We start from the raw sequence: 23389 nt of genomic DNA, 5'->3' as shown, positions 1-23389 counted from the left end.
AGCTCAGCTGAGGTTCCCAGTTTTTCAACTTCCAGGATGCCTTTATTTTAAGATTTCATTTTCTAAATCTCTTTAATAGTTACAGATAGTCTCCTACAGGTGATAATGCTCATGGACTCATCTTAAAATGAAAGCAAACAAACTAGTAAAACGATTGATGCAAACTGTATAGTTTATGAATAAATGATAGTCATCCTTTACATTACGGATGTTTACTAACTCCTGTTTAAAACCTCTGTCCATCCTAAACACGGATGCCACGTTGCACACAAGAACATGCCTCCTATTTATTTCAGAGTCGGATGGAAAAGTAAAACAAACAAACATAAAACAGTGACATAAAAAGACATGCTTTACACCAAAAATATACTGCATTTGTACTATTTAACACTATTTTTAAATGTTGTTAGGACACTGGTAAATTATATCTGGCGCAAAATGTATGTTAACCAGTATTTGGAGTCATGTGGTAATTAAATATTTCTGGGTCTCTACCAGATGCATAGCTGGGACATGGATTTTAGTTAAAATTTATGTAATTCACATGATCTTACAGTTGGAAGGGATTTTGGAAATAATCTAGTCAGCCAAAGACTTTTTGGCTCTAATCTTCATGGAGATAAAAATGGAGTTTTGAGGAGGACCCACACAACCTTTTTCTTTTAATGTGCTGCATTTTTTTCTGATAGTAAAAATAGTATTTTCTTACTATAAGAGTTGTTTAAAAAACAGAAAAATTAAAAGGAAGATGATAAAAATCACCCAGAATCATAGCTTTCTGGTATAACATCTTTATGATAGTTTTCTTTTTCTTTATTTTTGTATATGCTATTCATTTTGCATGATTAACTTTCAGCATTTAAAATTATTTTGCATCTTTTATGTTGTGATACAGCATTATTAACTAAAGTCCATAGTTTATTCAGATTTCTTTAGTTTTCACCGTGTGCTTTTTCTCTTCTAGGATGCCATCACATAACAGATTACATTTAGCTATTTAGTTCTCATGTCTCCTTGGGCTCCTTTTGGCTGCAACAGTTTCTCAGCCTGTTCTTGTTTTTGATAACCTTGAAAATTTTGAGGAATACTGTTCAGATATATTGTAGAATGCCACTCTATTAGAATTTGTCTGGTGGTTTTCTCATAATTAAACTGGGACTGTGGGTTTGGGTAGAAAGACCACAGAAGCCAAGTACCATTCTTGTCACATCACATCAAAAGTACATACTTACGATGTGATTTATGAATGTTGGTGTTGACCTTGATCACCTGGCTGATAACAGTGTTTGTCGGGTTTCTCCACTGTAAAGCCCCCCTGCCCCCTTTCTGTACCTTACTCTGTGGAAGGAAGGTGCTGTGTACAACCCACATTTAAGGAGTAGGGGACCTTGATCCCCATCCTTCACAGTGAATCATCGAGAAATTTATTTGTATTTATTCTTTATTGGAGATTTATCTCTTCTCTGTCATTTACTTATTCAATCACTTATTTATATCAGTATGAACTCATGGATGTTTATTTTATACTTTGAGTTATAATACAACTTTTTATTTTGTTAGTCACATTGTTCCAGTTTTGTTCATTGGAGGCTCCTTCTATTGTCACTTTGACGTACCACTGTGATGGTGGGTTTTTTCTTGTTTTTGGACACTTGTTTACTTTCTGGTACTATGAGATACTGCGGATTCATCTTGTATCTTTCCTTCTCCCAGTCCTAGAATAAACCATTTCTCTAAGAAGCCCTGGTTCCTTTTATTGGAGAATGGTGTTAGAAAGCAAGATCTGGATATGAAGTGTGCTCTTTGCTACTGAGGTGTCATTTTTTTTAGGACCTTGGTATTCCCTCAGCGTTTCATGTGAGCTTCCTTCCAAGTGGGTGCACAGACTCTTAATTAGGAAATATATGACAGGCTGAAGCCAAACGAATAATTCCTAACAGGAAAAAGGGCAGGAGACAGTGCTTGCCAAGTTGCTTAGCAGGAAACATTCAGAGGTACTGGGAATTAGGAGAAAATTAGCTACACAGGCAAAAGAACAGAGATAGAGCATCCATGGCAGAAAGAGTTGACACAAAGAAATATCGTTATGTATGTGGACATTAGACTGTTTTCATTATTGTATTTCCCACAGCTCTTTTTTTTGTACTTTCCTTCCTACAAATATATTAAAAGCTCAGCTCAAGAGTGACTTGTTATTGAATAATACAAAGGTATTGAGAAAATACAGAGATAGTCTTTATGGAAGACTGGCATATAGGTTGAACATGCCAAGCATCTAGAAGCCCGAGTCCCAGAAAGGTAGTTTTTGTATGAATACAAAACAACTAAGATGGTGTTATGTTTACATACACAAGATTCCTAGACATGCTTTGAGTACACAGAAATGTAAGTAGACTCACAGTTATTTATTTATTTACTTACTTACAATTGAAGTATAGGTGATTTACAATGTGTTAGTTTCTGGTGTATAGCAAAGGGATTCAGTTATGCTTATTTATAATATTCTTTTCCATGATGGTTTATCACAGGATATTGAATATAGCTCCCTGCGCTACACAGTAAGACCTTGCTGTTTATCTATTTTATGTACACTAGTTTGTATCTGATAATCCCAAACTCCTAATTACCCCTCTCCCACCCCCTTTCCCCTTTGGTGAGTTTGTTTTCTGTATCTGTGAGTCTGTTTCTCTTTTGCAAATAAGTTCATTTGTGTCATTTTATAGATTCCACATATAAGTGATGTCCTATGGTATTTGTCTTTCTCTTTCTGACTGACTTCACTAAGTGTGATAATCTCTAGATCCATACATGTTGCTGCAAATGGCATTATTTCATTCTTGTCTATAGCTGAGTAGTATTCCATTGTATGTATGTCTATACCCCATCTTCTTTATCCATTCGTCTGTCAGTGGACGTTTAGGTTGCTTCCATGTCTTGGCTATTTTAAATAGCACTGCTGTGAACATTGAGGTGCATATATCTTTTCAAATTAGAATTTTCTCCAGATATATGCACAGGAGTGGGATTGCTGGACCATACGGCAACTCTATTTTTAGTTTTTTGAGGAACCTCCATACTGTTTTCCATAGTGGCTGCACCAACTCACATTCCCACCAATGGAGGGTTCCCTTTTCTCCACACCCTCTATAGCATTTATTATTTGTAGACTTTCTAATTATGGCCATTCTGATTGGTGTGAGGTGGTACCTCATGGTAGTTTTGATTTGCATTTCTCTAATATTAGTGATGTTGAGCATCTTCTCATGTGCCTATTGGCCATCTGTATGTCTTCTTTGGAGAAATTAGACTCACTTTTATTGATGAAGAAATTTGCTCTTGTAAGAATATTTAGTAACTGCAACTATTGGGAGTATTAGCCAGGAGCAACTTATGTATCTGAGTAAAGTGATGATCTTAATCACCAAGAAAAAAATAATAACACGGCAGAAAATTGTATCATAGAAAAGGAATAGAGTGTTAAAGGAAATTTCTTTCTATTTTTTTTTAACTGCAAAAAGAGAAAAAGGGAGAAGTATATCTAGGAAGATATGTGAAAGGCTCCACAGCAAGTGGGAAGTTACATTCTAAATATTCTGATTCTTATTATCTCTATTTTCAGATGAGGAAACTGATGTTGAATATGTCACAGGGTGACTGTTGGGGTCATTACTCAAACTGATTAAAAACTCCACTAATTAAAGGGTATGGTTAGACATGAGAATGGACACCAAAGCCTGACATTAGCCAAGCATCAGGACAGTGACATTACATACAGTACAAACAAATGATCTGTAGTTCTGTGATGTACTATAACATCAAAAGAATAAAATACCTAGGAATAAATTTAATGAAAAAGTACAAAACAGTGTTATAGTCTGTGATGAGGGCAGTAATATGGGGATGAGGAGAGTAGGGAGAGAGTGAATGGACCTAAATGTTAAGCTGGCAGATATCTGCTATGGAAAAATCTTTCCTTCCCTCAAGCTATGTTTTCCATTGTTTTTCAAAGGCCATTAAAATGAACAGCAGGTTGTGATGAAAATTTCATTAAGCCCCAGCTAAATCATTATGAGGGTGCCATATTCATGCCTTTGCTTCCTCTCATTGGGGGGGGAATGCAGATTTCAATAGAAGGTCCGTATTATTTCCGACCTTATCCCTGCCAACAGCAAACTAGCAGAAATTCAGAAGTTAGAAGAGAATGGTGTGTCGTACAAAAGGAGGCCACCGAGGTAAAATGGTTAGAAAGAAGATAAGATTTGCATATGGGCCGAAGAAAAAATGGCTCTTTTATTCGAGCTAGCTTATCTTTTCAAGCAATTAATTAAAATATTTTAAAAGTTATAAATAGAAAATATATTTATATACTTTTGTTTGTATCTTTTTCCTCCATCAGAATTTTTGTCTGTCATTACTTTAAAAGTTCTGGTGCTGAAGATTCTCATTTGTCCAGTGACACTTTAACTGATGTGGAACCTGCCAGAGTTCATAGTGAATTTTCAGTTTGAAATGTCTGACCTATGTAACATATGTTTTATATTTGGTAGTAACTATGCTCTATCAGTTGTTTTTTTTAACTATGAGACTTAGGAGTTAAGAATGACGAGCTTTAATATCATAATATGTGATACATTATTCCTATATCAAGGCCTTGAATAAATGATATGTATTCGATTGGTTGCATATATTAAGTGCATATCATGTGTTAATGATAGTGTTAAGTACTTTATATGAAATAGTTTATTTAATCTTTACATAAACCTCATAACCAGGGCTATTTTGTATAGCTATTCCAGTTTCAGGAAATGCCGTACACATGAACTAAATATTCTGTTTCTTATTATCTCCATTTTCAGATGAGGAAACTGGTGATTAAATATGTCACAGGGTGACTGTCGGGTCATCATTCAAACTGAAGTCAACCTTAAACTAAAATTCATGCCCTTAACCACTACTTACACTGTTTTTTCTAATTAGGAATTTTGCCAGTAATAGTTTAATATTAACACATTAACACATGTGTCCCTAAATTCCTATGAAATATTGAATAAGAAAGTAGTATTCCATAATTTTCTGCTAAAGTAAATTTCAGATTCCTCAATGGTGATCAAATTTCCAGAAAGCTTTAATTGAAAATCAGCTCAGTTTAAACTGTTTGATTTTAAAGTGTTAAAAAAAAAATGCCTTGGAAGATATCTTAAGAAAAACTTGTTTTAGAAGAATGTCTGGGAGCAAATTAGTTTGGCATAATAAAAATTCGGAATTGGAATGAAATGTAGACACATTTTCGCCCTCTCTCCTCATTTAGAGAGAGAGAGAGAACTGAGGTAGAGATGTGCTTGAGCTCACACAGCAAGTTAGTGTTAAAGCTAGAATGAGAATCCAGTGCACATCCTACAGGTCCAGGTGCCTTTTTTCTCCAAGTCAGTTACATCATACCTTCTGGTATTCTTTACTCTCTCTGTCTTGATTTTTTTAGAAATAATGTCATCACCCCATCTTAGTTTTAAAGAGTATATCATTGATCATTAAATTAAATCTGAACAAATCTAAGATAACCAGCTATCTTAATTCAGCTAATAAAGCCAAGATAGATTGGTATCCACAAATGTCCTGTGTTCTCAAGTTCCAGGTAGCTAGGGACTGTAGTCTATAACTACAGATCAGCCTTTAAATTTCGGGGTCAGATCCAGACTTTGATTTTCATTCAAACCTTAGGCTCAGAACAGTTCAGGTGCAGGTAATTTTTACCTTGATGAGAACTTTATATATCTCATTTAAAATAGAATCCTTTTAGATACAAGATTATAACAGGCTTCATATTTTAACTTTTCTATATTAATGTCTATAGTACTCCTATGTCTCTTTGGAATGACCTTTTCAGCTTATTTATATCTCTTCCTCCTAGAAACACAACAAACAACACCTTTTCTTGATTCCCATCCCCTCTATCTGTAATTCTGTTCCTCGTTTCTCCGTCTCACTGCATTAACTTTTTCATCTTTTTAAGAACTGTTACTTGCCTCCCTCCATTGTTAGTTACTTAACTGTATTATGACTGTCCACTTATTTGTCAAGTTTCTTCCCCTGTATTAAACGCCTTAAGGGTGAGGATACTGCACATACTAAATATTTAAAATATTTGTTGAAAGGACGTTTATACTGCTTCAGTGTTACCCTGCTGTCTTGGGAAAACGAGAGGAAAGACCTTAATAACTACACGACGCTTCTGCCCGATGTTATGTGAGCTACCTCATTCAATGCTCAGAAACTCCGAAGCTGGTATTATTTCTTACCTTAAAAATTAAAAATCAAGTTTTAGTAACTTGTTCATGTTCTTGTCACATGGAGGAACTAGAATTAGAATGAACTTCTTTTCCTCCGCAAAGCTACTTGGCATTGAACACAAGACCCGACCCTTTAATCCCCTTAACCTTACTTTCCACCATTCTCTAAGGTACATGTTCTCATGCTGTCTTTATTAAAGAAACTGCATGCAGTTCTCTCAACACTCTGTATTTTTAATACTACTGTCTTTTCATATGCAGTTTCCTCTGCCTTAAATATCATACCCTGTCTTATCCACCTAATGAATTTATATGCACCTTTCAAGACTCAACGCCTTCTCTGAACACCTTTGTCAGAATTTGGTTTGGTCTACACTGCTAACATAACTCATCCCTGTTAGTTCTGACCACATTACCATCATTGTCTATTTACCTGCTGTCTTCCACAGCTGTAAGTATGTGAACGTTGAAATGAGTTCTTGGTTTGATTATCTGTGCCTCTCCGCTTCCTAATAATGAACTTGGTGCATAATAGGTGATTGTGTTACCTGTGGATGACGGTCCACCCACTAATTGACATTTTTAGCCTTTGATAACACTCCCCTAAAAATTGAGTAGATTTCATTGCTCACCTTCTGTTTTTTTAAAAAATTTTTTTATTTATTTATTTTTGGCTGCATTGGCTCCTCGTTACTGCTCACAGGCTTTCTCTAGTTGTGGCAAGCTGAGGCTACTCTTTGTTGTGGTGTGAGGGCTTCTCATTGCAGTGGCTTCTCTTGTTGTGGAGCATGGGCTCTAGGCACGCGGGCTTCAGTAGTTGCAGCACACGGGCTCAGTAGTTGTGGCTCACAGGCTCTACAGCGCAGGCTCAGCAGTCGTGGCCCATGGGCTTAGTTGCTCCGAGGCATGTGGGATCCTCCCGGAACAGGGATCGAACCCTTGTCCCCTGCATTGGCAGGTAGCTTCCCAACCGCTGGGCCACCAGGGAAGTCCCCGCCTTCTGTTTTTACTGCCCTCTTTTCTTCATGTCCTACTCAGTTAACCTCCCTACCTGTTTATCTCATTCATCTTGGCCTCTCCATCCTTCTTGTCATTATTGAATCTTTGAGATCATTACTTTAAATTCTTCCTGTGACTTGGAGGTTAAAGTATTGTCCCGGGTCACAAGGCTAGGTATTAAGATCCAGGATACAAAACTAAAATACACACGTAACAAAAACTTTATATATTTTATGGTCACACTAATCTTTGAAATAACTGTAGTATTGCTAATATATTGGCATTATCTATGAATTTGTGGCCACAGATTACAATTTCCCCCCACTGCTATGGGCAAAGTAAAAAGTGAATTGATCTGTGAATAATTTTCCAGAATTCGATGCTGTAAATGGTTCTTTAATAGTGTTTCATCATAATGGAGACCAGCACTCTTTTCTAGGTCAGAGCTGGCACGAGAGAGAGAGTTATTATTTCTTACGATGAGCTCAAGATGCTAGCAGGCTACAGTTGGATCTGTCACTCCACCACCCCACCCCGCCCCCCCACAGTTCATCTCCAGAGGCCTGGAGTCAAAGAAAAGTAACTGACTCAGCTCCTTCCTTGTTCCCTGCAGTCTTTCAGGGACTCTAAGATGTTCCCTCAAGGGGAGAGTTTCCAAACTCAGGATTCAGGAGTTCCTTCAGAGGGCTTATAAATCCTAGAAATTGTATGCAGAATGGGGAAAATACGTATATTTGTGCGTTTTTTGAGACCTAGTTCGTCGTTCTTATCTGACTTTCAATTCAATTCATGATGAAAAAGGGTAACTGCACTGAGTCAGGGTTTGAGTTGCAGTCCTGGTTCTGCCACTGATTACTCTGTGTAAGATATATATCAATATAGTTTAGTCTCTGATCAGTTTTGAAGCATTAACTTACAAGTATTTAGCAATATTTGGGAATGTCATTGTATCTGTTTTGCCACATTTGCGGGAAATGCAGCTTTTAAATTTAAATAAGGATTTCTTCGCATTAAACTGAGCATCTACCTTATAATTTATATTATAAAAGATATTATATTTACCTGCCTTTAAATTGCTGTAGTAATTGTGTTAATGTAATAAATATCTGTCCTCTGTTGGCAAATCTAACTGCCCTACTTTCTTCAGAGGGTTGTTAAAGGAAACAAATGAGGTAATGCACATGAAAGTACTTTATAAATTATAACCAACTTGGAATTGTACCAGTTATTGTCATTACCACATCTTGGCTGGTTAGAAACATTGTTACTTTAGGCATACCAGAAACATTATATGGCTCCAGTGCTGCTTTCCCAGGATACTTACATGTACTGAAAAATTCTGGTTCAGACCTGCAAAATTCTGGAAATTTAGGATATGTAATCTACAACAAAAACGACAAACCCAGCATTCATGAAAATCCTAGGATAGCTAGTTGTTTTGAAGTTTATTTATATAAATTTCCCTAAATAAAATATGGTTAGGCAAGTTTGTACCTGAAGAATTACTTTTCAAAAAGAAAGAAGATTTCTCTATATTGATACAGATAACATTACAAAATGTGACCAATGAGACTAGGAGAAGCAATTTAACATTGGGTTTGTGGATTTCTTATTTCTACAATAAATGTGAATGTGTACTGAAGACAAAGATCATTGAAGGCTCCCTTAGCCAAAAATTTCATAATTTTCTAAGATTTTAGCTTTCTCTCATTTGTTCTTCCTTTCCTCCCCTATTTTGATTTTTTTTCTTTTCATTCCTTTTGTGTGTACACGTGGGTATGTGTGTAGTCCTCCTTTCTGATCCCACATATGCTTGGTTTTATTTAGCATCTGTATCTGTCACTGTTCTTCCTTCTTAGAGTGTGATGCCCACACCTCCAAAATTGTTACACCATGATGAGTGTACCCCTTGTGTGTGAGATACTGCATTTATTTGTGAAATTTTGTTTCTACTAGAACTAGACTTTGTCATCATTTACACAATTGGGACTTTTTCCTGAACTTCTTCAAAAAAATCTTTGCTCACAATTTTATATTACAAGACCCTAAAGGCATAACCTATTACTACCAAAGTCACCCAGTGTTACTTTGCATGAAACAGTTCATTGCTTTTAGTACAGACTTCACATAAAAGTTCTCTTTTTGTAAGAACTAATAAAATAATGGAATGAGTTTGGAAAAGTATATATTGTGACAGATCTCAAGACTTCACCCTCAGAGTCACCTACAGACCGGAGACCATCACTGGGTGAAGAAAATATTGAGAGTTTTATTGTCATCAATTTTCTCTCTCGCTCTGTCTGTCTCCGCCTCTGTCCCTGCCTGACTGTCTGTCTCTCTGTCTCTTTCTGTTTCTTTCTCTCCAGCAGATACAGCAGGGAATATTGTTCAGTGGATATCACCCTGACACCATGCAGTCAGTATACTACAAATTCTCAGCGGCAAAGGCCAAAAAACTTCCTCTTAACTCCATGTATACCATTTCTAGGATTGGGCTGGACACTTTTTAAGTTTATAACTGTACGTGTATGAAACAAAAAAGTGTAAATTCTTGGTCATGAATAATGCTCTCTTAAAACTTAAAAATAGTTATGAATATCCTTGTGTAATGTATCTTTTTGATATTTGCTTCTGTCACATCTATTGAAAATTACTCAATTTAGCTGCTTGTACCTTCTGTGGTACTTTACTTGTGTTTCCCCCCCCCCCCAAATAATTATGTGTTAATGGACTTTTAATTTCTATTACAAATGTGTTGACATATAGACCCATTAGATTCTCTAAATGGACATAAAGCTTTTTCTCCTTGTTTTAAGATGTATTTTAGGGGTCCTAAAGTAGATATTATAAGCAGTGTATTTCCATCTGTGCTGTGCCACGGCGTTATATATAATTATTCTGTGGAAAAGACAGGCCCCTGGTGCATGGTATTTGGCCTTGTGAACATCCCTACAGGCGCCGAGTGTTTGATGTTTGAGTTTACGTTAGAAATCACAATGCCTGCTCTTTTACTTTAAATGTCTGTTGTTGAGCAGCCCTTTAGAATTTAAACTGAACCATATTACATTAACAGATAAGTTGAAATTGAAATTCAAAATTACCCCCTAACTTTACCAATTTTTTAAATATTATTTTTATAAGGAAATTATGGAGATTGTCTTTCCTAAATTCAAAATCCCAAAGCATTCCGTTAAATTAAGAACACTGAAATTCACTTTGAAATTCACTCTTATTTTAAAGCCACATTTGATGAGGTGGGAAAAATAAAAACTGGAACGGATCAGGGGAAAAGCCTAAAGATACTTTAATTGGCAGAGGTTTGAGTTGCTTTTGTTTAGTTACTCACTGTCCTTTTGACAAAGTACACGTTGAAGAGGTTTTGTAAGTGCTGTTGCACTGAAGGACAAACAAGGGTACTTTTCAGTTGAGCCCTTTTCAGTTTTGTTCCTCACACTCCCACCGCTGTTGGAGGCTACCCCTAATGCATTGTGGCTACGTGTTCATCTATGCAGTCTGTCACTGGAAAATGTCTCTTCTTGCTGAGCCTACTGGAGTCTAACTTCCAGGCACCCTTTTCCAAGGCACCACTGTATGGAAATCGACACTCATAAAGTGATGATAAAGAAAAGAGTTTTTTTTAAAGGTCATGACAAGAAGACACCCTCAAATGCTGTAGAACCTATGTCTTTAGGAATAAGTGTTTTAACTTTAGCACAGAGTACACTGAGTCTGAAGCCTTGTAATCTTTCAACACTAGAGGGAAACGCATTCACCCTCCTCTTCGTTTCAAGCGGTATCCGTCACAGCGGTTTATCTTGATGTTGTTGATTTCATTAAGTGTTACAGAAAATTAATTTATATTTTCTCCAAAGACCTTCTGACTTGGATTGTAATGGCTCAGGGGTTGCCTTTGGGGGATCTTCTTCAGAGTAGGAGGTCCCTGAGCTGAGATCCAGGGCTGTCTGTACAAGAATCCCATTCGGCCAAGAAAGCTTACATTTTTCTTTTCAGTTAGAACTTGTACTTTTGTTAATAAAATGTAATCATATTTAAGACTATGTCCTTAGTGCTCATCCTTCTGTGAACGATCAAGGCGGGCTTCTTTTTTCAGGTGGCCATTTGTTACACAAGAAGAGTACTATTTGATTCCTGCTTATACGTGAGTTTATCTACCAACAGGACTGTAAAAATCATCGCAAACTTGTCTCCACCCAGATGTTTCTAATATTTCCTAAACCTTTCAGATAAATGAGGTACCCCTGTTTTCCTTGTCCATAACTAAAACCCTCGGGTCCAGACTTTGAGTTACAATGCAGGGAGCACTTAAAAAACACCCATTGACCCAGGCTGGACACGGACATTAGGGGAGGGTGCCAGACCTTCTTGCGGCTCACGTGCCACAGCTTTTGGAGCTATCACTTATTCAAGAGTGAAGAGCCAGCCACCTGTTTCTGAGGCCTCTGTTCCCTCACATTAAAGGTTCAGGCCCTTGCTGAATCTTAACACTCTAATCTGGGGAACACACACAGCATTTTTCTGAAGCTGATTTGCCAGACTCGACTAGCTGGAGGATTTTGTGTGTTTGCGCGCGTGTGTGCTTTTCACTCAGTTACCCCTGAGGCACTTGTCACGCCTGTGCGTATTAAAATTAATCAGACCTCCTAGGCCCATGTGTCTGTGTGTTTCACGTGAAGAAGTGGATATCAAGCAAATGCCCTAATTAAATGGGCCTGCTTGGTTTTGTTCTAGTGGATGCTTGGTCTTTCCTTTTTAATAGGAGTTGCTTATGGGGAAGGCACGGACAGCACTAGAGTCGGTGGAGAGCTCACTCAGAGTTTCCTTTGTCACCTGCTCCCAGAGTTCTGAGACCTCAAGGACTCCCAGTGTGCCCTCCTTAACCACCCTTAATGTTGAAGAAAAATATGGCCAAGATCGTGAGGGAGCAGTGAGGCTAGGGTAGAACAGGATGAGCATATGACCTGGACATTTGGGTTGATTAAGATAGTCTTTCCTCCATGTCGATAATCTTCGGATACCAGATTGTGCTCCGTGCTCCCACTTTTGGATGACGGAGTTTGACACTGAGGGGAAGATATTATGTAGAATTCAGAGCTAATGCCCTTTCTTTATGCCCTGAATTTGAAAGCCGACTTTTATTCATATATCTTTTCAGGTCATCTACGTATCGTGTAGAAACCATTTATGAGACAATAAGTAATAAATAAATATATATATATATATATATATATACATACACACACGTGTGTGTGTGTGTGTGTGTGTGTGTAATTTCACTTTTCCTCTGATGTTTTCTGGCTTTAGCTTATTTTCATTTATGTTAGACTTTGATCGTGGCTTTTGGAAAGACTGTCACGGAACATTTGGAAACAAACTTTAAGGAGGAGTTAAGCTCAAAACACTGAAAATGTGTCAGGCTGACGAAACAGAGTAGCTTTCTTGTTTGAGTATTTAATGTCATAAATGAGGTAAACTTTTAACACGCTGATCACTGAGCTTATGGATTTTAGTTCCAATTCATGCATACTATTTGGACATTTTTTCATATTTTAGAAAATAGAAACAGAAAATTTTCTTCAGAATATTTCAAATTTGAATTCATATATATGGAATAAAGCATGGAGCCAACATTGGAAACAATTTGAAAAATCACTTAAGTGTTGAAGAGTTTGGAGTTACAGTTTAGCAGATTTCCAAATAACTACAGCAAGTTATCTGGTAAAAGATTACTCTGGCAGGACATGGTCCGTAAAATTGATTTGTTCCTTTCCAAATTGAAAGAGTTGGACAATTTCATAAAGCTAACCGTTTTTTTTACAACTTTTCTTCCTTTCCTCCCATTGTATCTAAGAGGTAAAAGGATCCATCCATTAACCTATATGCTCTCTTTTATATGTGGTCATACAACTCACGTGTAGAGCGCCGTATCAGCAGTGCCAAGCAACTGTCTGGTACCTGACAGCATCATAGAAACCCCTCCTCTGTTCACTTAGGTTGCTACTGGTTATTTATTAACACAATGCAGACTGTTCAGTGGGTGTATATGAAATAGAAAGAAAAATAAAAGCCCTGAACAAGTAAATACATCTTTCATCATTTCTTTTGTTTGGTGTGTTTACTGTGTGCTATTCTTGGTCAAGATAAGTTGTTTGACAGTTCTGCAAACCGGTGAGAGGAACCTTTTCTTGAACTTTATCCTTTTGTCTGTAGAAAAAAGTTTTCTCTTTGCCGTTCTCTTTTCTTTGCAACCTGTCTATATAAAATGTTTTTTTGAAGATTGTTATTGCTGTTAATATGACAAGTACAGGTGATTATGAAACATAAACAGTTTTATCTAATTTGTTTGAAATGGACAGTTAAGAGGCTAGAAGTCTAAGACCGATTTCATTTCTAAACTTCTTAATTAGAAGTAGAAAATGAGATATTATAAAATCATCTTTTTACTTCCTTCTAAGAAACAGACCATTTGTTCTCAGTCCTTATATAAGTTTCGCTGAAATATTGAGCCTTGATTTAATTTGTGTTTAAGTTCTCTCCTCCCTACATATTAATATTATATCAGTGCCGTGCTCATTGCATAGTATAATTACGGGAGAGATCTGTAGCTGGGAGAGCATATGTCATAATTGAAGACGTCTGTTTATTATAACAGGACAGTGCTTCTAGGCTGGTATTTTGTGCGTTAATAGATAAGAAATGATTTGCTGTTTCAAGATGAATTAAATCTCTGTTTCATAGGCCTTTCTTTTCTGAGAAGTTATGCTTTGTAGAAATTTGCATGAAAAGTTTATACACCATCATGTGACATTAGTCAAATGGAAGACTTGGAAGCAGAAAGTGGTAGAAATGAACAAAATGCACCCTTCTCCCTTTGGAGTTTTGTTTTCTATCTCTGTTTTTTAACCCTAATGTTTCTGCTTCGGTCTTTGCTCCGGCACTGTTAGTATTTTTCACCTCTGTCGAGATGCCATGTTTCAGGGAAGGAAAACACCTAAACAGGGAGGTAGCAATGTTGAGAGCAGTACCCTGTGAATAGGAGAGGTCGGTTCTCAGCCTTCACATACAGGACAGCACTCCAGACTCCCGGCAGAAGTCATGTCCAGTGGCAGAGTCAAATGGACCAGAATTAGACGTGTGCTGGTTTTGCCGCCTCAGCGCTTTAGTTTAGCTCTGCTTGTCCTGAGTTGCCAGACGGAGGATGGCCACCTCGCTGTTGTGCTTATTTAGTCTTTTCTCCTTTCAGCTCATGGGCATCATTAAGAAGGAACCAAAAGAGCTGAAGATAAATTGAAGTTGTGTATTTTTTTAGCACATCTTTTTCACTTAAAGAATATTGTAATTGGGGGTTAATAGAGAATATTAAGTCAAAAGCATAGTAAACCTGAGAGTCCTTGTTTTTTCTCTCCATGAATTTTTCTTTTGTTTTCTAAATTTAAGATATTCAAATTAAGAATATTTGCAAGTTTCAAAGTATATTCCATTAAATAGGGAAACAGTGCCTTTTGAAATGATTTATCTAAATTTCAAACAATGTGAACCCTTATGAAATAATGTCTAATAATTGCTTTTGAAGACAGCATTAAAGAAATATTAAATCTCTATCACTGTCAGTTATTTTTATCTACATCTATGCTCACATACACAGGAAAAAAATCTTGCCAACTCTGTTAGATCTCCAAAATTTCCCTAGAATTAAAGAATACACACACACACACACACACACACACACACACACACACACACACATACAATAAATATAATAAGTTATAATTAGATTTTAGGAGCACTTATCTCACTCAATCTCTAAACTAAAAAATTTTGGCCTAGAACAAATTTTGACAAAAAGAAAATACACAGATAAGGATCTCAGTACAGAACAGAACCTCCCATTCTGTTTTGTTTTATTTTTTCATTACCTTTGGACTCCTGCTAACATCCTGTGTAAAGTCTCTCTTGATGCCCGAGAGAGTCAATACCTCCTTTCTCTGTAATCCCTTTGTTTTCTGTTTGCTCTCCTATTCACTCTTTTCTCTCATTCTGACAGAAAACACTTATTGAGGTTCTATTATATGCTAGTTATTTTATAGGTAAATGAGGACAGAGATCAAAGACACAGTTCCTGTCCTTAATTTGCTCATGGTTTTTTTGGGGAAACAAACCATGTGACTTCATGGTGAAAGGCACTGTGAGTGAGGAGGTACTGGAGGCTCTGTAAGTAGAGGGGGTGGCCTTACACCAAAAGTGAGCATATAATTAGTGCCTATAATTATTTATCCTCTAAATTGAATTAATATTTACATATTGATGGACATATCTTTGTTTATGTCACCTGTGGAGGTCATGTGGCTATTGTGACTGCTTTAGCCAATCCTGTTTATATGCTGGAGCAGAAAGCTGTTACAGTATTCACTGGATCTCTCTCTCTATGACATAACTTCTTTTAAAAAAAATTATTTATTTAGTATTTTTGGCTTCATTGGGTCTTTGCTGCTGTACGCAGGCTTCCTCTAGTTGCGGTGAGCGGGGGCTACTCTTCGTTGCAGTGCGTGGGCTTCTCATTGCGGTGGCTTCCCTTGTGGAGCACGGGCTCTAGGTGCACGGACTTCAGTAGTTGTGGCTCTCAGGCTCTAGAGTGCAGGCTTAGTAGTTGTGGCGCATGGGCTTTGTTGCTCCGCCGCATGTGGGATCTTCCCGGACCGGGGCTCGAACCCGTGTCCCCTGCGTTGGCTAGTGGATTCTTAACCACTGCGCCACCAGGGAAGCCAACTATGACATAACTTCTTTTAATGTTGTTTTTCTCATCATCTCATCTTTTCTGGATATTTTCAGGTTATTGATTTCTGCTTATCCACAGCTTTCTGGGAAAAATTTACAACCCTAAGGAGATATTCTAATTGCTTCCCCCCTAGGTTCTCAAGCTAATAAGCCTATACATATAACGTATTATTTCCCCTTTATCCATCTTTAGCCTTTATTCACTAAAATAGTAGAGGATATTATCTTTGAATTCTTGTTTTAGCAGAATGGTATTTGGAAAGTTGAGCCAAAATCATGGTAATAATAATGGGTGCATAACCTAAACCTTGTCCAGAGAGCTAAAATACACTTAGCTTTATAAGTTCCTGATTCATGTACTGATCCATTCTCAAAATTTAAATGCTTAGCCAAAAGGTAGTTTACTCTGTAATTATAGCCTCATCTCCGCGGCATGTGGGATCTTCCCGGACCAGGGCACGAACCCGTGTCCCCTGCATCGGCAGGCGGACTCTCAACCACTGCACCACCAGGGAAGCCCTATAACCTCAATTTTATTTTTTAAATTTTATTTATTTTTTATTGAAGTAGAGTTGATTTACAGTGCTGTGTTAATTTCTGCTGTACAGCAAAGTGGTTCAGTTATACAGATATATGCATTCTTTTTCATATTCTTTTCCATTATGGTTTATCACAGGATATTGAATATAGTTCCCTGTGCTATACAGTAGGACCTTGTTCTTTATCCATTCTATATATACCAGTTTGCATCTGCTACTCCCAAGCTCCAAATCCATTCCTCTTCCACACCCCTCCTCCTTGGCAACCCCAGTCTATTCTCTATGTCCCTGATTCTGTTTCTGTTTCATAGATAGGTTCATTTGTGTTACATTTTAGATTCCACACATAAGTGATATCATATGGTATTTGTCTTTCTCTTTCTGGCTTACTTCACTCTGTATGACAGACTCTAGGTCCATCCACATCTATACAAATGACCCAATTTCATTCCTTTTTATGGCTGAGTAGTATTCCATTGTATATACGTACCACATCTGCTTTATCCATTCATCTGTTGATGGACATTTGGGTTGTTTCCATGTCTTGGCTATTGTGAATAGTGCTGCTTTGAACATAGAGGTGCATGTATCTTTTTGAATTATAGTTTTGTCTGGATGTATGCCCAGGGGTGAGATTGCTGGATCCGATGGTAATTCTATTTTTAGTTTTCTGAGGAACCTCCATACTGTTTTCCACAGTGGCTGCACCAACATTCCCAACAGTGAAGGAGGGTTCCCTTTCCTGCACACCCTCTCTAGCATTTGTGTAACCTCAATTTTAAATAAAACTGCTTGAATTCTAAGGCATACAAGTATATAACAGGTACACATAGAAGCAAGCATTAATACATTTTTCCTGACATCCTCACATGTCATGCTGGCAGTTAATAAAATGCAGTCCATATTGTTCTTAAATTATTTGCCCAAAGAAAAAGAGACAATGGTGGAGCAGCCTCGGGATGTGGAAGTAGACATTTAATTTCTTCTCAAGAGTGGAAAAAGGGCCTCAGTTGGCATGTGATGTGCTACTTGCGCCATCCTATATATTTTATTGGGTCTCGCAGAGACCTTTATTAAACTGGGTGGGTGGGTCAGCCTGCAGCTGCAGTGAGCTCACTTCCTGTCTTACTCTCCGGCCTCTTTTCTCATTTCCTACCATTCCCTACATCACTCTTTATGACTTTTGTTCTAGTAATGCCAAATTGCCTGTGGCTTTTCACAGCTACCATGCTTTTCTTTGCGTATGATGTCTGTTTGCAATGCCTTTTACCTTACTTCGCACCTGGGTTATGGCCATTCATTCTGAATACTTAGTTGATTTCACCCCGTACCAGAAATTTGCTGCTAACTCTAATTGCCCCCATCCTCCCTCCCTTAAGAAATTGTATTGTCTCTCCCCTCCACTGGATTTTGACCTCCTAAAGCGTTGGTTGGCAAACTGTGACCTGTAGGCCAAATCTAGGCTGCGAGCCTTCAAGAGAAGACTGCTTTACGACATGTGAACATTATGTGAAATTTAAATTTGTGTCTTTAAATAACGTTTTATTAGAACAGCGCCATGCTCATTCATTTACATATGGAGGTAGTGTCCTGTAATGTACTTTTGTGATGTAATGGTAGAGTTGATTAGTATAGCCTACAAAGCCTGAAATATTTGCTCCCTGGCCCTTTACAGATAGTCTGCCAACCCCTGTCTTAGAGGGCAGGAACAGGGTCTCAGTCACCCCACTATCCAGAGTTCCTAGCACAGTGACTCCTAATTCAACGAGTTAATTGAATGGTTGAATAAGCGATCTCCGACCTGAAGCAAGGCATCCACCCCAGGGTTTCTAGCTCTCTTCCTAAAGGAAGTCTAGTAAAGGAAATACTGAATTATGAAGATTCAGATGCTAGATTTTCCTCTATCATTATCTGGGTAACCTTGGACAAATGCTTCATTTTCCTTTATTTGAAAATAAAATTATTTCATTAGGTGAGTTTTATAGTTCTTTCTAGATATAAAATTCTAGCAATATATTAATGTTTTATTAAGTCAATATGCAAAAGAAGTTAAAAAAAACAGAATTGGGGAGCTCATATTTTATTAAGAAATAGGAGCAAAAAGAAGAACAGAACAGTGAACTCTCACTAATCTGTTATATACCAGGTTAATCATTGGTGTTGATTAGGTGTTCTGTAGTAATCCAAATAGAAATAAAGTTTGCTGTTGGTCTGTACTATGAATCTCTAGTACTAAGGCATTGGGGTAGAAGATAAGATCTTTTGTTGTAAGACTTGTGGCTTATAATTTATTTGCATTGCTTTGAGTGAAAATTTTGTCCAAATAATGAAAGGCAGATATTTTAATGTTAGTTTTTGCTAGAATCCTGAATTGCCCTATGCTTACTTCTCTTTTTTTAAATCATGCCTCTCTCTCTTATATGAACCTGCCTCTCCAGAGATACTGCAAGGGAGATAAAGAGCAGTGTTGATAACCAACCTGTACACCTTATTTTATAGATTTCGAGAGTTACAGAGTCCTTATATCTCTAAAGTGACTTCTTTAATTCTAATAGGGGTGCCCGCTATAATCTTGGACAGTGATAAAGGTATCTTGAATGAAAATATCACAACATAAAGATTCTTTGGATGAAAACCTTTCTTGCAATTTGTACCTATTTCTAACCTATTTTAAAAGGCAAACAAAATTAGACTTTTGTTTTAAAATATTCGTACTTCCATGAGAATATTCCTGAGTAAAATTGATCATCACATAGCCTATAAACATAGTACAGGTAAAAGAACTAAAATGTTCTTTTAATGTTTCCATTGAAAGATGCTAAAGGAAGTGAAAAATGTATGTGTATCTCTGAAGAACTTCAGAAAACAATATTTTCTAGAGGTTCTGTGTCAACTTTTATGAAATAGCCTCAAGAAATAACTTAATAAATAGATAATTTTGCAGAGTCTCCTCACTTGTAGTATTAAGGTCCTGCTGCTTTGTACAATCTTTTCCATTGCCTTCTATAGGAATCGCCTATTGAAGTGCTACAACCCTTCAGTATGGGACGTCTCACTGTGGAAGAGAATAAATTTCCTATAAATCCACTTGCTTCAGTGTTTGCTATATGGTCTATCATTGAATCAGGTCAGCTACCAGCAAGTATATAAAGGGCAATTCAAGAGAACCAATTTCCGTGAGATCAGAACATGCAATGTGTAAAACATTTTTAATTCTACAAGGGATATGTGTTAGGAGAAATTAGTATTATTGCTACTACTTCCAGTTCCCTCATTCTGTTTTTCACTGAACACATATTTGCCAAGACCCTATTTCTCTATTTGGAATTCTGAATGTCATTAAAAACATAGCTGAAGCACATCTATGAATAAATATTCTTTTAATTTAAAAAATAAAAAAACACTTTAATACTCTTACATTCCCATTTGGATTTTTTTTCATCTGAAAAATCTACTGTTGCTTAAATGTCAAGATTCACCGTGTGATTTTAAAGGAAAAATATTTCCCTTATTTTGCTGCATTTGATATAATTATGGCCTAATTAAATGTCAAAATATTGGTAGCATTGTTTGTTAAAATGTATGAACTTATTTCAATAAGAATAATTTAGCAATCAACTGTCAAGTTACATTCATAATATATAAGGAGACTATTTTGCTAATTGTTGTGTATAGACATACACATTCTAGAACTCAGAAATTATTAACTTCCTTAAGAAGATGCAAGTATGCATGCTCTTTTTTCTATAGCAAAATGGTACATGGATGAGGAATGACAGTTTAAAAAATACATAGTTTGTGTCTAAAACAAAATAAGCATTTACTTGCTGAAGATAGTTTTCTACCTGCAATGATTACAGAACAACATATGCTTTTATTAAAAGACAGTTGAAAACGCCTTCTTTCTATACGTTTGCTTTTTGGCTTCCTGAAAACATTCAATGTTCGGAAAAATTCTGTGATTTTTTATGTAGGTGAGCGAGCCGATGCTTCTGCACCCTTCCTTTTCCTTATCATCTTTGGGCGTCCCTGAGCTCTCCCCAAGCTGAGACAGATGGCTGCTGGTTTAGTTCTGTGTGTGGGATAGAGGGACTTCCACATGTGATTTTTACCATTTGGTAGTAATTAGTTTGTTGTATAAATTAACATTAACTGAACCGTTCTTCAGGCATTGTTTGTAATTATCTTCTTTGAGTCTCTGAGTTGTGTAAAGAGATAAAAATCAGGGAAGAAATTGTTCTTTATTTTATAGAAGTTGAAGAATCTATCATTAGACTGAATAGATCAGCAATTATTGTTTGTATACCCAATAGACCAAAAACTTTGAAATAACTGTAAAACAGAAAAACCAAAAAAAACCCCAAAAAACTTGGAACCTAATGCTTTAGAAATACAGTTACATTTTCGCAAAAGGTGTGATTTTTATTTTAAGACAGAACTGAGTATAAGAGAAAAATGCAATACAGTTTGAGGTATTTTTCTTCACATCACTTAGCAAATAATTTCTTTTAATTCTCACAGTAACTTCCACTTGAAGGTCACTGTCTGTCTTATCTTTTTATTCTTTATGTTACATACTCTGTTTAGATGCTTTCAAATAGAAGCATTTTCATGTACATTTTATGAGAAGCATATATTTTTCTTAGATATAGTATGTCAATATTCATCTTTTTAGGCAGAGCTATTCACTAGTAAGTGGGATTTTGATAATTCAGGTTTTAAACTCTGTGGAGTCACCATTTCCTCTCCCTCCATCCCAAATAAAGATATTGGATATGAAGAAAACAAACAATAAGCAACTTATACTTCTTAAAATTCCCCTTCAGTTTGATTTTGGCCTGGCTCATGTTATTTCTAGGTTTGAAATTTTCTTCTTGTGTCTTTCTCTAAAGAGATCTAATAAGTAGTACAATATAACAGATTGTCCTTTAAAGCATAAATGTTTCTTTCTGAAAAAACATTTCCATCTCTGTTTTTTTCTTTGGAAATTGCTCTAAGAAACTACCAAGAAGAACAAATTATTGCTGTACATATTTTGACCCAAAGTATTTAAAGTATGTCATCGCACTTTTACTGTCCATAACACAGTCATAACTTTGATGTTGACAAGAAAATAAGGTAATAAAGCCTCAGTCACACCAGAGTTAATACATGTGTTGACCTGCTATTAGATTATTAATAAAAATAAAAATGTATGCTACAAGTAGCTATATTCTATCATACAATTTCAGATACTGATCAGGTGTTATATGTAGAAAATGTAACTACCAGTAGTAATTTATTTCTTTGCTTTTCAAAAAATATTATTGCAGTTGATTTCATGGAATACAATTATTTGTGTCTCAAAGATTTAAAAAATCCCAATACAATTGCAAATTACTTGGAATAATAAGAACAGTTTCCCCTTATTTAGAATGGCTACGCTTTTACTGCACCTTTTTTTTTTTTAGTGAGTGAACAAACTTAAGTCACTTTTTTTTTTTTTTTTACTGTGACTAAGTGGGAGATTTATTCCTGAAATGCAAGATGGTTTGACATATGAAAATCAATGAATGTAATATAGCTCATTAACAGAACGAAGGAAAAATTTTAAAGAATAGAAAATATATAAAGTATGTTCTCAGGCAACAATGAAATTAAACTAGAAAACAATAACAGAGATATGCCTTTAAAACTCCCAAATATATGGAAATTATAAACAGCTCACTTTTATTAAAATTAAGACACTTTAAAAGCTGGGTTTTGTTTTGAGTTGTTGGATAAGCCATTCATATATTTATATTGTTCTGAGGTTAAGAGAGAGATGCTTTTTTTTCTTTCTTAATTAGAGTGTTTTAAGAAGTTTCTGGATTACTACAGATGTTTTCTTTTTTTAAGTATTTCTAATACAGAACTTATTTTTATGAAATAGGAAAGCTAGAAGTACTATATGCCTAGAAGTTGGCCTACCCCTAAAGTGTATCATCTTGCATTTTCCGTAATTAACCAAGATTCTAAACCATGCTCCTCCTTTAAATGTACATCACTATTGACAATTTTAAAAGCTCCAAAGTTTCTGAATTTTCAAAAATCTTGCCTCCTCAAAATAGCTTATGTGCATTTATTTTCCCCAAATGAGAAAAAAAAATCATTATTGTCTTATCTCTTTATTTTGGCTGTAAGTCAGATAAACATAAAATCCTTACGTTTTGCGCTTTTCAAAATCCGGAGCTGGCTAGGAAAGAAGCAGCCTTAATCCTGAAGATATTTCCTTCCCCTGCTTCACCGGATAGAAGTATATTTTCTTCTAAATTGGGCAGTATAGAATTTGTTAAAATTTTGAAGGGCAAACTTTGTGTCTACTCAGAATCATTCCATATATTGTGTGTTCCCTGTAAATGATATTAGTATAATTTTGGCACAGTATTTGAATAGAACAGTTTTTGATTTGTACATGTTAGGATTCTTAATATTAGGCCAAAATATTCCTCTGTGTGAGAGAAAATAGTCTTTATGTTCCTCGAGTAAATTTAGATCCTCATTCCTGGAAGGGAAGCAAAATAAACACTTCTGCTTCCAGTCTGATTTTGTTTCATTTATGTACTTGTGTTCATAAGAGTATATAAATCTAGGCTTACACGCACCTTTTGAGGAAATCACAGTATTCTACCATCCCCACCCATACAAAGGAAACCATTTTTTCATTATTCCTCAATTCAACATTTTTATTTAATATTTCTTTTTTTGTTTTTAGATTAAAACAATCAACTGTTGACAAATATCCTACACAAA

The 23389-nt window shown here is 36.2% G+C and overlaps 1 protein-coding gene across 2 annotated transcripts in view; it reads left to right on the top strand.

Moving 5' to 3' along the window:
- The window catches only part of SOX5 (SRY-box transcription factor 5), a 389772-nt gene that overhangs the window by 99692 nt on the left and 266691 nt on the right, over positions 1-23389 (top strand). The window lies entirely within an intron of this gene.

The sequence above is a fragment of the Neophocaena asiaeorientalis genome, unplaced genomic scaffold (assembly GCF_003031525.2).
Source record: "Neophocaena asiaeorientalis asiaeorientalis breed wild unplaced genomic scaffold, Neophocaena_asiaeorientalis_V1.1 scaffold150, whole genome shotgun sequence".
Lineage (NCBI taxonomy): Eukaryota > Metazoa > Chordata > Mammalia > Artiodactyla > Phocoenidae > Neophocaena > Neophocaena asiaeorientalis.
Note: the sequence above shows the minus strand (reverse complement) of the source record. Positions and strands in the feature narration are given on the sequence as shown.